An 18,932-nucleotide genomic window follows, 5' to 3' on the forward strand; every position below is an offset into this window, starting at 1 on the left:
TAATGCCATTAAGGTCTGCTTAAAATCTGGTACTTGTTCTGGATGCTAAAATACTATATTTTATAGAACTATAAATTTTGGAATTTTAAAGACTGTATTAGAGTTCTAAACAACTTAAACATGCACTTTATCCATTTTGAAAAGTGATCTATGGACATGATCGTAGATTCTCTTCAAATTATCTTCTGCATGGTTACTGATTTTAATTTTTAGAAGTTTTTTTTCAAATAAATAAATAAATAGTAAAAAGGCTTTTTTTCCGGGGTGCCTGGCTGATTCAGTTGGTAAAGCATGCATCTTTTGATCTCGATTGTAAGTTCAAGCCCCATGTTGGCTGTAAAGATTACTTAAAAGAAAATAAAATCTTTAAAAGCTTTCTTTTTTCTTTCATCTGGTGTGTTCTTTTCTATTTTAGCTAATGTGATAGCTTCTACAATCAATGACTGAATTTTGATCATTTGCAGACAGTTATTTGCAAATGCCTACAAAGATTACTTTTTTCATATACTAATATGTGGGGCAAATTGTGTATGTAAAATAAATAAAATTGATAATTTGTGAATAATATAGTGAAGTGATTTTGCATTGAAGTAAAATAACATTATTATTTGGACATATTTAGAGAATACAAATTATTTTATATCACTCCCTTGTGCCAAATATAAAACATACTGCAGTTACTTTCACAAACTGAAGTTTTATTGTAAGCTTGAAAAATTATAATTTTGATTCATAGTCAGAGGGTACAGATAAAATCTTTAAACACTTGGAATTTGTCAGTTTAAAAGAAAAAATGCAATATCTGTACTGCAAATTCATGAAGCTTATCAATTTGAGGCTCTGAAATGCAAAGCAAAGATTTGTGTTTCAGAGAAGCCCTTCAGTACATTGATGGTAACATTCTACAGGGAATGGCTTGTTAAATCTTATTGAACATTTTACTTCAGTCAATTTTTGTATTTATACTTTTAACATGTTTCATCTTAGAGGAGGTAAAAAAATGTTCTGTTAACTGTATTAATACAGAAAACTTAATTTTTAATGAAATAATTCACTTTTATCTTTAAAAACAGTCAATGTGTACATATTTGAAAATAATTTGTTTTAAAACTAATTACATCTTTATAAAAAATAAAAAAATGAATTACCTCATTTATTCAAATAAAACCTAAGTGACATATTGGTTATTGCTTCCCCTTAGGTACAGTTTTATTTTTTTTTATTTTTATGTATTTTTTAATACTTTTTAAACTTTTTTATTCATTTTTTTTCTATGAGAGACAGAGAGAGAGAGAGAGAGAGAGAGAGAGAGAGAGAGAGAGGGAACGAGCGGGGGAGGAGCAAAGAGAGGGAGACAAAGAATCCTAAGAAAGCTTCAGGCTCTGAGCTGTCAGCACAGAGCCTGACAAGGGGCAGGAACCCATAAACTGTGAGATCATGACCTGAGCCGGAAGTCTGAGGCTCAACCAACTGAGCCACACAGGCTTCCCTCACCTTAAGTAAAGTTTCATATACATTAGAATGAGAATAGGGAGCAACTCAAATAAAACAAGAAAATCTATCATCTATCTACCTACTTACCTTTCCATAATTCCATTCAACCATCTATTATATGCTTGATATATCTGTTTCACCAAGGAAAATAAAACAAGTCCTATTCAGAACATACAAGGCTCAAAATTAAACTTTCAAAATGCATCTTCAGTGGTTATATTTCTTGAAAAGTGACTTATAATTTCTACCCTGGAAGCGATGCACTTCTTTTGTATTTTCATCTCTGTATCTCTAAGGGTCATGTTCTGTTGGCTAAACTGTATGTGAAACAGAAATATGACCCTGAGTATTCAACAGTGTATAACCATAACACTTCACAATGCTAAGTGCTTTTTGTATCACATACAGTGAATGATTTTTTTCAAAGTTCAAACATAAACAAACAAACAAAAAACAGGGAAAATACCTTCAAACATAATTGGAAAAACAGCATTAATCAACTATTAAAATACTTCCATCATTTTGTACTAAGAAAGTTATTCCAAGGTTCAAGAATATTTATGGGGGGTTATAGTGTTAGGCAGCCCTTGGCTATAATCATGTTAATATTTGGTCAGCATTGTCTCAACAAAAGAAAATAAAACCTCCTTGCCAGGTCAACATTTCTATATAATAAATATAATTGGTTAAATCACTAATTTGATATGCTTATTACTTTAGATAACATTACTGGTTGATAAAAATCAATTGTTAATTTGTTGCCTAAGAACAAATTATGCCTATTAGCTCATAGAAAGATTGGTTATAAGGTTCTCAGAATTTAAGATGTGGAGTTCAGATATATCACTATGCCAGAAGATGATAGGTGTTTTCGTAAACGAAAGCGACTTTATTCACCCATTTTCAGAAGATTAGTTTCCAGAAGTATTAATAGATTCATTTAAACATATTTATACTCATGAATTCATTTGGTGGAATACATTATAATTGACTAAATGCGTAAAACAATCAAAGGATCAGTAATTAGAAGTATCTAAATAAATAAAAATTATGATTTTGTCACAAACATTGTTTTTAACAGTAATTTGTGTTACTAAAGAACATTATCATTAGATTTATAATTTCTCCATTTTAAATAAAGATGATCTATTGATATAGTCCACACCTTTAAAAAAAATACAAGAGTGACCTTGAAATCTTTACCAGCTAGATCCATTTCACCTATGTTGAATCACCAGAGTAAACAAGGTCAAAACAAAGTCGTTGAAGTCTCACACCCTAGCATGCTACTCTTTGGGATTGATGAATAGCTTCAATTTTCTCAGTTCCATGACAAAGAGAATCGGAGCAGTTCTGTGGAGATCCATAAGAAGCTGGCTGTATCCAGATGAAAAATGACATTTCTCGTACTGTTATTGGCAAGGTTAAAGCTTTTACAAATAAAAAGCTTAAGTTTTTCTCAGAATTTAGTTTAGTTTCTGAGTCATATTGTCTAGGTGAATTGGCCATTTGGGGAAACTTTATGAAGTGTTAACTACATTTGGAGATATCTGAAAATAAACCCTAAATTACTTTAGAGCAAAAAATATACTGCACCTTTCTGAGATATAATTTCCGTGTTGACCTAGTAGAGGTACAAAATAATATTTTTCTCACATAACAAGTTGTTGTGAAGATCATATTAGACAATGGTATGTATGAAAAAAATTAAATGGCAAAGAAATTGATACAAATGTAAAGTTATCTAATGAAAAAGAAAAAAACCTGAGAAACCTAGGATTTGACTGATAGCTTACTCTACATAAGCAGCCCATTTATTAGAACCTAAGGTCCTGCTCTACACATACACAGGCTTTGACTAAATTAATGTAAGTTTCTTTCTAGAACATTTCTCTAAAATGTATTTCAATTAAAAGGGAGTTCTACTGTGACAGTTTTAGGACCTTGACAAAAGGAGGGTGGCTTTCTTCTCTGGCTTATGTAGTATCTAGCTTATGAAAGTTTGAGAATACCAAGTCTCAAAAACCAAGTCACAAGAAATGTTCTCTTCTTCACGTTTTTCTCTATCCATGACATTTTGAACAATATTAAGCTCTTATCCATTCCTCTATGGATGAGGTAAATTTCATTTCAAGGGTATGAATAATTCTGAACCTAACTTTCTTAATGCTGCACTAGCTCTATAGTTAAAAGGGTTGCTTTTTTTTTTTAACCTCTTTTTAAAAAAAATTTTTTTTAACGTTTATTTATTTTTGGGACAGAGAGAGACAGAGCATGAATGGGGGAGGGGCAGAGAGAGAGGGAGACACAGAATTGGAAACAGGCTCCAGGCTCTGAGCCATCAGCCCAGAGCCTGACGCGGGGCTCGAACTCCCGGACCGCGAGATCGTGACCTGGCTGAAGTCGGACGCTTAACCGACTGCGCCACCCAGGCGCCCCTTTTTTAACCTCTTTTAATACATTACTCAGGGGCATAAATATTGTGCCACGATGATAATACATCCAATCACAACTACTTTTAACTTACGGGCATGGTGTACAGACAATTTCACCCTGTAATTAAATAATGAAGTAGAAAGGAAAACTGTTGGATGAAAGAATTCCCATAGGAATGTTGCAGCACAATACATGCATCCTTCCCTCATTGAATGTTTAGAGCCTTGTTATACCATATATTTAAAACAATTATCACAATTTCTTTATTCAGAAAAATAAAGAATACTCATTTTGCTAATGTTAAAAATAGCTCTGATCAAAGTAAATTTTCCTAAGATTTTTGGGAAAATTGAATCAAAGAAATAATTCATTTGTGTGTATGTTGTTGAACACTAATTATGAAGATTTTTGAGCATATTTGATTTTGATTTTTTTTGTTTCCATTACCAAAATAGATTTTGCTTAATAAAGAATCATTTTGACTACTTTTACAACTTCAAAATAATGTGCTGTGCTTCAGATTTATTTTGGACATGACAAATATCTTAAAATATTAAAGTTAAGTTTCAGAGAAATATATTTTCTCTTTGTTATGTAATACTCACAGTGGATTTAGCCTTATAAATTAATTTGCTTTTTATTTAACACTATTTTTAATATATAATTTTAGATTGGGTTGATCATGCTGACTACCTAGTAATAATACTCAAATAATAAATGCTATTATTTAACCATCAATCATAGTTGTCATGTACTAACAATTTTTCTTTATATTTAAAGGATTAGTAATTAAACTTGAGATGTTTAATTAAGTGTATATAGACTGGTATTCAAAATTGTGTGACCTTTGATATCACTGCCTATAAATAAAATTTCAGATCTAACAAACATTCCATTAATGTAATGCTTATGGAGCATCTATTCAAAATTAGAACTGGTGTTCAATAATTCACATCCTAGTTAGTATTCAGAAAGATTAACCTGAAGATTCATAAAACCATGCCTTTTCCATGCTGATTCTGATTAGGTGCACTGTCTTTAATTAGGTACATGGTATCACACTAACAAGTTGCTTCCTATCACTGATACTACAAGGGAAACTGGAGATGGAGTCAAAGATTATTTCTTAATATTAGATATTGAACAATTGAATGGAGGACCAGACAGAGGAGATTGGAGTCCGTGATTATTTCTTCATATTAGATATTGAACAATTGAAGAGAGGACCAGGCATGGGAAAATGGAAAATTCTATTAAAATGAAAAATAATTGTACTATATCTTATTATTAATTTTATTATAATGCAAATTATTTATTTAAAATATGGCATATTTTGAGAACTACATTTGTATTTAATCTTATCCTGAATGCTTATATTACAGACCACAGCCTTTCTACCTGTGTTCCCCATCATTTAAAATAGATCTGCAACAAAAGGTTATGCATTGCTTGATTCAGATTATTAATATACCTAAGTATTATTTTATTCTTACATATAAGCATTTAATTTGCATTTTAACTTAAAATTCTCTAAATTGCAATTCATAATCACATATATTACCTATGAATTAAAAACAGGGAGGAAAGAATTAATTGAATTTGATGATGATTATTACTTTCACTACTATTTTTCTCTAGTAATCTTTTGGTACCAAATTTTTATACTGGTTATATTTTAGAGAATACCAAAGAATTACTGTTGTTCTTATTAGTGAGGGTTTATTGTCCTTTTTTAATTAGATTGTGATTTTGCTTTTGCCTCCAGATCTAATCCCTTTCCAGTGACCAGGAAAAATACTTAATAACTACTATTCAACAAGAATAAAGACTAAATGTTTTGGATAGTATGATTAGGGTCTTTCTTTTTTATAGTTTTTTTCCATCTTCATGTATGTTTGTTTGCTTTTTCTAATGGATATTTACATCTGGTACTGATTCTTTATTTTCATCATTAATATGAACACAATTTTTCTAAATTTCTTCTGCAAAAACTTAAATTCAATATTTTTTGATATTTTTAAGATGAAAGATGTTACCAAGAAAAGAAAGCTGCATTTTAAAATATTCAATTAAAAGGATTAGTGTTTGTCCTGGCTAAGAAAAACATTTTCTGAGTCAGGTTTGCTTCAGCATGATTTTCCTGGGGAATAATCAGAGTTTTAGAGTACCAGTTAGCACATTATAATTTTAAAAACATTGTTAATATCTAATACTTTAAATTTGTCTCCCATTAGGAAACAAAACTGTTATATACAGAATATAGTGCAAAATCTGAAATCCAAATTAAATCTTCACGGGAAGATGTTATTCTGATAATCCTACCACTAACATGCATAGGCATTACCAACTGGGTTTACTGAAAGTGTTAATTAACCAGAGAGGGTTAGAGGCTATAGACACAAAGGGAACTAATTGAATCCCTCCATTCATCTATGGTACCCGAGCAACTGTACCACTGAAGAGTGCTTTGTAGTAATTCTACACCTACTGCTTCCCATGGGCTTTTATAAACAGTGCAATTGACCTAGTACATTGAAAGATAGCAAGCTTCATCTTCAAACTGGTCTTGTGGGCAAATGGAACTGTATATTTCATTTCAATATTTCTCATCATTTTCAAAAACATCTTGTTACTTTTGTTATTGTCACCAGAGACCTCTCATCTGTTGACGTGCCATAGCTTTCTCCTTTTGTTTGTATGTATTGTGGTGGGGGGGATAGGAATGGGGGTGGCTTTTTTCTGACTTGAAACTATTATATATTGCAATCATAGCCTGTTTTCTGTAAGTATATGTGATCAGGAAACCACTTTATTATATATCAGTATCTATACTGTGCCAGGAAACTCCCTTCACCACCTATCCCACACTCAGTAAAGGTAAACATGTCTTCTCTCTTTCCTGGATGCAAAGGTCTTTTTTGACAGTAAGTGTGCACGAGGGCATTTGTCATTCTTAGAAAAGGGACCCCTGTGAGTGACAAATACTAATGTGCTTAGGAGAGGAAGTCCCATAAAACCACAACTGTTTCTCCATCTGTAGAACACCTGCCCTCTGTGCCAAAAAGGAAAATTACAGAGATGCAATATAATTTTGCAGTGAAAGAAATCCAAAGCTATTAAACTGGAGATGTGTGTCCAAATAATTTAGACAATGAAAACTTCTCTTCTGTTTCTAGAATAGCATATTTTATTCATCTTACTATTAGAATTTCCTGTGTTTAATTCCAAATGAATTACTTAATAGATGATCAAATTGGTAGTACAACACATTAATATTACAAAACTTATTTTCAGAATGCTTCTATGCCTACATTTTAATATTTTACGATAAATTAGTATTTTCATTTCTTGAATGCTTGGAATTTATGGAATACAGTGAAGAAAATAATGGAATCTTTTCAGACCTATACTTCTGTAAAGATAAATATTTATGAATTGAAAATTGTTTTACTTTTTAAATAATGCGTTCATGCAATACATTAAATTTTTAACTTAAATACTGAATTAAAACATAGAGAATTACTATGTTTAATATAACCTCAAATATATAAAAATGAAGGTTGGTTCAAGCATGAAACCATGTTAGATGAAACGAGAAAAGGCAGAGTGGTTTTGAAGTAACTTTACAATAGTTAAGTCCAAACTTTTCATTTTAGAATTAATGATATAACTTGTCTTAAGTAACACTGCTGGATCTAAACCACCAATACCAGAACCAGTATTCTGAAGTATTGCCAGCATTATTTCTAATCAAAAGAATACTATATACTGTAAGGCCCCAGGAAAAATGAAAAGTGGAGAATTATATACTCCCAAAATAAAAACTTTTGACAAATCAATATAACTGATCTGTGGTCCAGACATGTCTGCATTTTTTCTTGCTTTAGAGTTACGAGATGGCATTCAGAATCAGGAAGTGACTCAGATGAGGAAAAAGACTGTTCAGCAGATTTTCTGTGCCTCACAAGAGCATCATTGGTGAAGTATTTAATTCATAAAATGAAATAGGACCAGAAGTCACATCACCCTATTTTCACCACAATCTTCTTCCAAACTAAATCATTTCAGATTCTTCTCTCTCTCTGGGGAAATATGTTTATGGAAGATATTTTATAATATATGTTAGTAGAAATGAAGGATCTCTATTACCAAAAGGTAATTCAGAAAATATCTAATACAGCAAATATTCATCACAAATTGGTATGTGGTGAGTATAAAAATGAATCTGAAGAGAAACACAAAAAAACTGGGATTATTGGGAGCAGAGGCAATCAGAATAATGTATCTTCCACTGCACTTGAAATTCCCACCTTTTTTCCATGTCATATTCCTTCTCTATGTAAAAATATAAGTGTTTACTCTGAACGTCTTACCTCCATTCCCTTCCCCATCTCTTCTTTTTATTATTATTATTTTACTCTCTAGGTCTGGTAAGTGTCTGCTCCTGTGTTGTCAAAAGAAGGATTACAAGGAAAAATGGAGGAAAAGAGCAACCCTTCTGTGGTTACACATCCTTATCTTTAGCTTCATCTGTCTTCACACCCTAGACACCAATAAAATGAAACAAAACATGGAAGAGGGAAGGAGAATATAATCATCCATGTGGATTTTCTAGGAAAGGGAGAATTGGGGTGGACAGAGTGTAAAGTCAATTACATTTTGTATTTCTCTAACCCCTCCTTCTACACACCACTGACTGAGAATGTGACCAATACTCATTACAGCTGTCTGGTTTCATGATGCTCCTATGTCTTATCTAGTTAATTAAAAAAAATAAGAAGAAGGTGGAGGGAAACATACTATTTAACAGCGTTACTAATAGGACAATATGGGTGCAAAACCACCTTTAGTAGGTTGGTGAATGTCCAGAACCATATGGAAGACATGCATTTAAGTGAAGAGCATGACCTATGCATTTTTCTGGTTAGAGAGATGAGTGGGCACCTGGGGAAAGAGAAATACTCATTTCTAATTTTAGCCACATTCTTTAGACTAGTGTCCTACAAAATTTGTGTAGAAGTATGGCAACAATTTTTGGAGAAAGGGTAGTATATTACAAATAGGGTTAGAGGGATACTTATTCAGTTCTGCTGTGTTTAAAAAAACCTTACCAGAAGAATGGAGGTACTCCAAAATATATTATAATCTATGTGTTCATTCTGATTTGATGAACACTTTTTCTAAAATTATTATTTTAGAATTATTTACACTTTTTATAAAAAATCAATGCTCAAATACTTGTATTCCATACATTTTCATGTGCATAGGTGATCAGATTTTGCTAGACAGTATTCTTAAAAAGGAATTTCTGGATTATTTCATATGAACATCTATGATTTTTTTTAACAAAATAACAAATTGCCTCTAAGATTGTTATATCAATTTATGCACTTATGGCCAGCATAAGGGAATTCTTTCTCAAAAATTTATCATTATTTAATGTCTAACTTTTGCCTTTCTGATAGACAGAGAATAGTGTCCTGGAGTTTTAACTTAAATTATTGCAAGTACTAAGGAGACTCATCATCTCTTACATGTTTATTCTACTGTAGTTTACATATCTATTCTTACTGACTTTTTTTTACAATTACTTTTCTCATTTTGAATATATATTTTGGTATTAATTACATGACAAAAAATAATTTTCCTGCCTTTGCCTTACCTTTTATCTTGCTGATAGTGTCTTTTGGCATATGTAATATTTTTAAATTTAATGTTTCATGTTGTCATCAGGCACATATTTTTAAAGTTTATTTATTTATTTTGAGAGAGAGTGAGAGAGAGAAAGAGAGAGAGAGAGAGAGCGCATGAGTGGCAGGAGGAGCAGAGACAGAGAATTTCAACCAGGCTCCACACTGTCAGCACAGAGCCCAGTGCAGGACCTGATCTCACAAACTGTGAGTTCATGACCTGAGCTGAAATCCAGAGTAGGACACTTAAACTGCTGAGCCACCCAGGCACCCTAGGCACATATTTTTTTTAAAGGCTTAAAATAATGACCAAGAGACTTAGAAAATTTATTTTTTTATTTGGTAGAAAGGTTGAAAATGTATTTTAAAATTATAGAGGTGGATAATGCAATGACTAAAATTTAGAATTCAAAAATTGTGTATACAAGCAGATTGCTCAAGCAGAAACAGATTGAATGTGACTTGGAATATAGGTAAAAAGAATATGTTCATTCAGTCTAAAGAAAAGAGAAAGGGGTGCCTGGTTGGCTCAGTCGGTTAAGCATCCAACTTTGGCTCAGGTCATGATGTCACGGCTGGTGAGTTCGAGCCCTGCATCAGGCTCTGTGCTAACAGCTCAGAGCCTGGAGCCTCCTTTGGATTCTGTGTCTTTCTCTCTCTGCCGCTCCCCTGCTCACACTCTGTCTCTCTCTTTGTCTCTCAAAAATAAATAAAACATTAAAAAAAAAACTTTAAAGGAAAGAGAAAAAAAATAAAGGCAGAATGAGAGACAACGGGAAATAATAAAGACCATATATGTATTTTTATAGTTTCAGAAAGACAAAGGTAGAAACAACATTGGAAGAAATAATGGCTGAGAAATTTCAAGATTTTTCAAACATTTATCAAGATTTATCAACTATAGAAGTACACAGAAAACCGCTGCTAGACATATCTGAGAAAAAAATGAAAATAAAAAGAATACCTTAACAATAACCAAAGAGAAAGACATATCATCTTCAACTGCCTCATCATAAATAATGAAGGCCAGAAAATAATGGGGTGATAGGTTGAAAGTGTTTTCAGTCTAGAATTCTATACTTTAACCCAATAAGATATGTCCGAGGTGAAATTAATGCATTCTTTAGGGAAAAAAAAAGATTTTTTTTTTTTTATTTTTTTTTTCAAAGTTTATTTTATTTTTTGGGACAGAGAGAGACAGAGCATGAATGGGGGAGGGGCAGAGAGAGAGGGAGACACAGAATCGGAAACAGGCTCCAGGCTCCGAGCCATCAGCCCAGAGCCTGATGCAGGGCTCGAACTCACGGACCGCGAGATCGTGACCTGGCCGAAGTCGGACGCTTAACCGACTGCGCCACCCAGGCGCCCCAAAAGATTTTTTTAAAAACCCTGAAAGTGGGGCAACTAGGTGGCTCAGTCAGTTGAATGTCCAACTCTTGGTTTCAGTTCAGGTCATGATCCCATGGTGCATTAGTGAGACCTGCAGCTCAGAGCGTGCTTAGGATTCTCTCTTTCTTCCTCTCTCTCTGCCCCTCCCCCCTCTCAAAATACATATATATAACATTAAAAAAAAAATAGAAACTCTGAAAGTATTTGTCCAGAGGAAAACAAATTAGAAATAAAGAAAATAATTAAAAATATTGTCTCTATAGACAAAAAAATAATCTCAGGTGGAATCATGAATATGCAATGAATATGCAAGAAAAAATATCAAGAAAAAGCTTATTATCTGGACTAAATGAATATTGAATGAAAACTAACTATTAAATAATGATAATGTGTTGAGGAAATCTGTAACATACATCAAAATAAAATATATAACAACAATTACATATAGATTGGTAGATGATAACAGATTTTAAGTTATTTGCAATTAAGTAATTTGCAAGGAAGTGGTAAAACTATTAATTTATATTACCTGATAATTAAAATCATGTTATAATATCTAGGATAACTAATAATAGAAATGAAAGGATGTATAACAAACAATCCAATTGAAGAACAGAGTAAAATAATTTTTATTTAATTCATAAGACAGTATATATAGAAATAGAGAGAAAAAAGGGATAAATACCAGATGGTAACATGACAGATTTAAGCATAAATATATAAATAATAACAGTAACTGTAAATGTACTAGATATTCCAATTAAAAGATATATTATCATGCTGGAATCAAATATAAATAGCTTACTAAAGATATGCTTAAATTATACAAATAAAGAAAGATTGAAATATAAAAAAATAGAAGATAACAGGCAAATACAAATAAAAAAATATTGAATAGGTATACAATGAACAGGTATACTGTATTAAATGAATGTAAGTATGTATACTATACTTGGATGAGTTTTCTATTCATCATTTGCTTATTTTGTAAGTTTTATTAATAAAATCCTATTTTACAAATTAGATTAATAATACTTTTATTATTAATTACATTATATTTTTAACAAATATGTTTATGTATTATTTTTAAAGACCAATTATTCAGTATTTCTAACTGCTTTCTAATAGTGCTTTCTTAGTATTATATGTCCTTTCCTTCATCATGAATTGTTTTATATTCCAAAGTAATATTTATTTTTACAGTTAATAGTTGGGGATATATAGTGTATATGTAGTGTATTTTCTATTTCCCTAATTGATGTCATTTTCCTGGATTTTTTTTCTGAAAATTCTATAATATTTATTGGACTAAATACAGAAAACATTCACTTAGTACCTAAAAACAATTTGTTTCTATAAAATTCTAGGAAACAATATTTTTCATCATACTAAAAACAATATCAACTTCTAATTTCTACTGTTTCTGGGATTGGCTGTCAGTCAAATATGGTCCTTTTGTTTTCACTGTTACTTTTGATGACATTTTCTCTTTAATTTTAATGTTTTATACTTTATTACAAAATTTCACAAGTCCAGTTATTTGAAAGGACTCACGAGAATCCATAGAACATATAAACCTAAGGTCTTTGATTAAAGACAACAGTAAGACACAGCAAGGGAGAGTGCAGACAATCATCAGAGGTCTTAGGAACATCCAGATGCAAGCTTAATAGGGTGCTCATTCACACATGGACACACTCCTCCAGTTTGAATCACCAAAATCTGTGCAATGAATCTTGGCTTCAGGAAAGCTCAGGGCAGAAGTTCCCAGTGGAGTCTTTTATGCCTCTCTGGTCAAGCCAGGCTGTCTAACCGATTATGCCGGGTGAAAATCATCAGTAAACAAACTGGCCTTAGAGGTTGCCAGGGGAGTTTCAGACTTTAAACAGCATGTCATAAACCCCACTGCTCTTATCTTGGTCCAGAGTCTAAGTCAGAAATCCTGAAGTCCCCAGAGATAAAGATAGAGCATTCCCGGGCGAGCCGTAAAATAACTCTATCCCACACAACTAGCATATTCTGGATATGAGTTTAATTTTCTTTACCCAGCTCAGTTTTCAGAATATACTTCTTATCTGAGGACTCACATCTTTATTCTTCTTAAACTTTGGACCTTATATAACTAATTTGTAATGAACATGTGACAAAAAGAAAGTACCTATACTATTCATACTCGTGTAAATAAAAGCATAGATGGTTAGGTGGGCAAATATATCACCCCTTTTGATTGCTTTTGTCTCATATACTCACTTCATCTCTAAGCTTTAGTTACTTGTTCCTTAGACATTTTTATCATCTCAAATTCTCTCATTCTCTATTTTGTACTTTCTCAATTCTTTTAGCTCTCAGTGTTCCGACTTGAATATTCTCCAGCTTACTAATGCCCTTTCTTCTCTGTTCCATTCAAAAGAATTTACCTATTGAGCCTTTAATTTTAATTTTTGAATTTGTATTTCTATAATTTCCATTTGATGTTTATGTCAATTCTCTGGTTGACTTCTGTATCTTGTCATCTATCTCCTTGAATATATCAATCACAATTACTTTAGAACCCATGTCTGAAAATGCAAATAACTCCATTGGTTCTCGGTGCTTGTCTGTATGTGAATCTCTTTCTATAATACTTCTTGGTCCTCTTTCTTTGTACACTTGGTAATATTTATTGGATTCTGTACATTGTGTAAGAAACATTGCAGAGCCTCTGGGTGATGCTATCTTCTTTGCTCTGGAAAGTAGATACAGTGGGACAAATCAAAGTAACCAATCAGATGAGCTGACCCACTCCGGGCTGCATTTTTAATAAGACCTTTTTGGCATTTGGGTTGCTGTGCTCCTGGCATATACCCCCTGGGGGGCTTCCCACTTGGAGCATGAGTCATTTACCAAGATCCTTTTTCACAAGTGAATACTGAGGTACAATTTTGTTTTGTTTTGTTTTGTGCCTTCTCCGAGCCACAAGACAGCTGAACATTCTGTTTTGCTTTACAAAAATTGTTTTACTTAACTTCTTAGACTTGCCCTGGGCAGTTTAAGAATTCAGAAAGTGCTTAAAGGGAACAAACCCGGATAGACATCTGCTTCCAAGGAGATCTTCTAACAACAGGGGTCAAATTAAACTCCCCATTCAAACAATAGCAAAGTAGACATATAAATGAAAAATTGTTTTTGTTGGGCAATAGTTAGTACAGGACAATGATCCCCAAAAGAAGGGCAGTGAATGCAATGAGCCCCGCAGCTGCTCTAGCTGCCTACGTGCAGAGTTATCAAGCAGCAAACTGGCAGCGGAGAGTCTGTGGGAGTTTGGCAGGACTGAGGAACGACAGAAAAACTGGTAAAATACCTGAATGGAGATAGAGTCATTATTTTGGGGAAACTAAAGAGGCTAGAATTATCAAGACAGAGAACCAAGAGGGAGAAAAGGAACAAGGACAAAATTATGGGTGTCTGCAGAGGGTTCTCTTCTGAATTTCCAGCTCCATAGTGATTAGCACACATGTGTGAAGAAGCCACTGAGGCTAGGGAGAGAACTCTGTCAAGGGAGCAGAGGGAACCATCTCCAGAGGGCTGGAATGGTTTGCTTATTCACCACCCAGAGTAAATTTATTAAAGTACTTTAAGTTTACAGAATGACCAGTGTGCTTTTGAGGACAAAAGAGAAAAGAGTACCTTTCTTTCCAGTGGCTAATAGGGAGTTAGGAGTGGGCAAGAAAACGTGTTTGAGCAAAGCCTTAGAGATGAAAAGGTAATTTTTAGAAATATGGAAAGGAGAGATGGAGAAGGTTTAGGTAAACAAGCAGACAGAGGGCAGGAATCTGGGATGTTTTTAGACAATTTTGTTCAGTATGGCTGCATCATAGGATGCATCAGAATAGGAGTGAGGCAAAAGAGAAACCTTGAGAGGTAGTCAAGTTCCAGACCTTGGAAGGATTTCAATAAATGCCCAAGAAGGGTGATATTATGGCCTATCGTTTAAATATGGGAGGTACTGAAGTCTACAGAAAAATTAACCCGAGAAGGTATATTGCAGAAAGGTCACTCGCAGCCCTGTGCATAATAATGAAATTAGATTCCATTTTTTAGAAATCAGTTAGAAACCTATTGTAATGTACCTTCAAAAGAGAGTGGATTCTGGAACCCATACTAGATAAGAGATAAGTTACAGGGGTGATATCAGTGGAACTGTGTCCCCATTAGATATGATGTAAGGAAAAAAAAGGATTTCCAGTTGGGTGACATGGAGGTAATTCATCTGTATCATCATAGTGCTAATATAAATGAGAAACAGTTTAGGGGTAGAGAATTAAGGGCTTACTTTTGAATAGGTTGAGTTTGAGTTATGGGACATCCAGGTAAAAATGTCAGGTGAACAGTTGTCTTTAAACATTTGAAAATCAGGACTAACGTCTGTGCTAGTGATACTCTTCCTCCAAATACATAACCATGTTTGATTAATAAAACTATTCCAAATATTTAAATATGATTTTAAAAGTTGGTAAACATATTGCAGACACATATCAAGCAATTGCATAAATAAAATTAGAATGTATAATATATGTCCAAATTCTCTGGCAATAATATTATTAACATGAATATGATATAAAGTAAATAAAGAGACACATTTTAAAAAAATTTTGTGTGGTATATTCCTGCATACCTCACCAATATACAATTTCATTAATTTTGAATAAAGGCAATATTCAACAAAATGTACTTGATCTATCACTAATAGTTATAAAAATAGAAAAAAACTTTAAAAAAATTATAGTAATTGACATTTAAAACTGGTCTCATGTAATCTACTAATTAAAAAGGTAATTATGCCCCCTCAAAATAATAACTACATAGCATAGTGTAAATAGTTCATCTGCCTCCTGAAATAGACAAAGTGTTAAGGAACTGTCTTCTGCATCATTAATTGGGCAAATAAATAACAACCCTGCCTAGATTATAGCAACTGATGATATGTGAGGGATAAGGGGCTAAAATAATTCCTGTAAATCAGCAGCAGTGTGATAGGAAATAGAGACAGATAATACATTATCACAAAGAGAGTTTGATGTGACACCACCTTTTATAATCAGATTTAGATGGCATTCTTCATTAGGTGACACAGACCAAGTTATTGCGGTCTATGAATGAGTTTGAAAGGAAATAAAATAACTTTGAGATATCCACGCACCAAAAATTTTAAATAACTAACAAAAATAAATGAAATGAAAATCCCTTCCTCTACCCATTTCTATCTTCTCATTCTTTTTATCAATAACATTAATTTGGCCTTTAGCTCAAAAATCACTTACTCAGAGAAAGCTTCCCTGACGTTCTAATCTAAAATAAATCCTAGTCATAATTATTTTTACCAGGATATTTCCTACACAGTGGAAAGTAATTCCACCATTTGCTACAACCATGGAAAATAATGTATGCAGAAAGGAAGACACTGAACCAGAAAACTGTGTTCTTTAAATTAGTATTTAATTTGTCTTTTTCCTAATAACTTTAAACAAAGAAGGTAACTTGAAGTTAAATGACAAAATAAAGAGTAGTACCTTCTTAGTTTTATTTCTAACATCTAATATAATAAAACACTACACATCAAATAATTAGCAGGAGTATAACAATAATAATTTCATACTTGAATAATTCAAATCTGAGGATGGAGAACCCCACTGAAATGATATTTTCCCTCTCGTGGTAACTGATGACATTAATATACTTTGATTAATGTTAGTAAGCAATTATCATATTAGCTCATGTTTATTGAGCACTTGCTGTTTGGCAGACACTGTCTTTAATGTTATATACATAGATTATTTCATTTAAACCTGAAACCAACCCTATGAGATAGATACTACCATTAGCCCCATTTTCAAGATGGAGAAACTGAGGAAGCGTATAGCTACTGACCCATATAGCCACTAAGTGGCACAGCCAGGACTTGAAAACTATCATTTTAGCTCCAAACCTACATTGTCAAACATTGAACTGTCATGGAGCATGTTCTGTTGAGTGACAGGCTGCATGTCTGCATTATACAAGGACACATTGTAGTATCTCCACAAAGCTCACTTCAGAAATTACAACTGCTTGCTCATTTGTTAAATAGTTCCCTGCATAATTTGAGTAGATCTATCAACATACATATAATACAAAGTAATGTTTTTATCGGATGTCAATCTCTGTCAATCTTTAGGGTAATAAAATTTGGGGAACATGTCTTCTCTGGAATGTTTACCTGTTCATGCCTAGCTGCAACCTGATAAAACCCTCCTGTCTTCTGCTGCCACACCTGAGTGAACTATAGTAAGTATAAGGTTCTGATATTGTTCAGATAGTTGAAGAAATCTGCCTGTATGCAGAGAGCATAAAGCAGCTAATATATTAAACTGCAGATCATAAAGCAGAAAGACAGAAATAGTTTGATCTTTCTGTCTCAACAAACTGAAATCTCCAGTCTGATGGAAGGAAGGAAGGAAGGAAGGAAGGAAGGAAGGAAGGAAAGAAGGAAGGAAGGAAGGGAGGGAGGGAGGGAGGGAGGGAGGGAGGGAAGGAAGGAGGAAGTGACTTGCTGAAAAAAGAGAAGCATTCCTAATTTTCAGAGACCGTGTACTGTTTTATCCTTAGTAACAGATAAAGTATCTAAAATTTCTGACATTTTAGAAGGTAATGTCCATTATGGAAAAGAGGGAGCTACATGTACTTACTTACAGAGATGGAAACAGAAATGTACCCTTAATCCTAATAACCAGATATTATCAATGTCAATATTTCAAAATATGCCCTTATAGTTCTTTGCATGTGTATATATGTCTGAATTTATTTGCTTATCCTGAGTGATTTGTAAGATCAGTCATCCTTTTAGTGTATGAGATACTTTTTCTAATTATTTTTCAAATTTTTTAACGTTTATTCATTTTTGAGGGACAGTGAGAGACAGAGTGCGGGAGAGGGGCAGAGAGAGAGGGAGATACAGAATCTGAAACAGGCTCCAGGTTCAAAGCTGTCAGCACAGATGCCAGGCTTGAACCCATGATCCATGAGATCATGATCTGAGCTGAGCTGGGTGGCTTAATCTACTAAGCCACCCAGGTGTCCCTATTTTTTCTAATTATTAGTATATCCATATACATTACTGAAAACAACCACAACGAATACAATTATAATGAAATGTATGTTTGAATAAATTAACTGCAATCCTATTTCCAATAGTTAAGCAACATTAATATTTCCTATTAATGTTTGGATTAGTTTGAGTTATAAATTTATTTTTTGCATTTTTATTATTTCATGATATATGGTATATCGAACTATTATATTTTCATTGAAGTTATGATTACTAACTGTAGTAGTTTTCTATTACTGCATAGCAAATTACCACAAATTTAAAACAGTACACATTTATTAGTTCATGGTTTAATAGAATAGAAGTTTGGGCAGATTCAACTGAGTTGTCTGTTGAGGGTTTCACAAGACTGAAATCGAAGTGTTTGTCAGGCTAGGTTCTGATCTGGGACATTATGGAAGAATCCACTTAAAAAATTATTTCAGTTTTGGATAGAATTCACTCCTTATTGATGTAGGACTAAAGTATCTGTTTTCTTGCTGTTAGCCTAGGCTCGCTCTCAGCTTCTAGAGAGCATTTTTCTGTCTTTACTCTTGGCTATCTCCACATTGAAAACAAGTCATGGCCCAACACATCTTTTTGTCTTGCTTTGTATCTCTCTAACTTACCCTCTGCAACCAGTTAAGGAAAAAAAAAAAATCTTTATAGGACTCATGTGATTAGATCAAGCCCACCTACAAAATCTCCTATTTAATTAACTCGAGGTCAGCTAACTTATAACCTTAATAATAAGTGCAATATTCCTTTTGCCATGTAACCTAACATAGTAATGGGCACAATATCTTATCTGTTTCATAGTC

At 33.0% G+C, this 18,932-nt stretch overlaps 1 long non-coding RNA gene across 1 annotated transcript in view; it reads left to right on the forward strand.

Annotated features, from left to right (window-relative positions):
* LOC125174012 (uncharacterized) overlaps positions 1 to 18,932 on the forward strand; it is a 422,588-nt gene that overhangs the window by 234,602 nt on the left and 169,054 nt on the right. The gene's annotated exons all lie outside the window — the stretch shown is intronic.

Source organism: Prionailurus viverrinus, chromosome A1 (assembly GCF_022837055.1).
Source record: "Prionailurus viverrinus isolate Anna chromosome A1, UM_Priviv_1.0, whole genome shotgun sequence".
Lineage (NCBI taxonomy): Eukaryota > Metazoa > Chordata > Mammalia > Carnivora > Felidae > Prionailurus > Prionailurus viverrinus.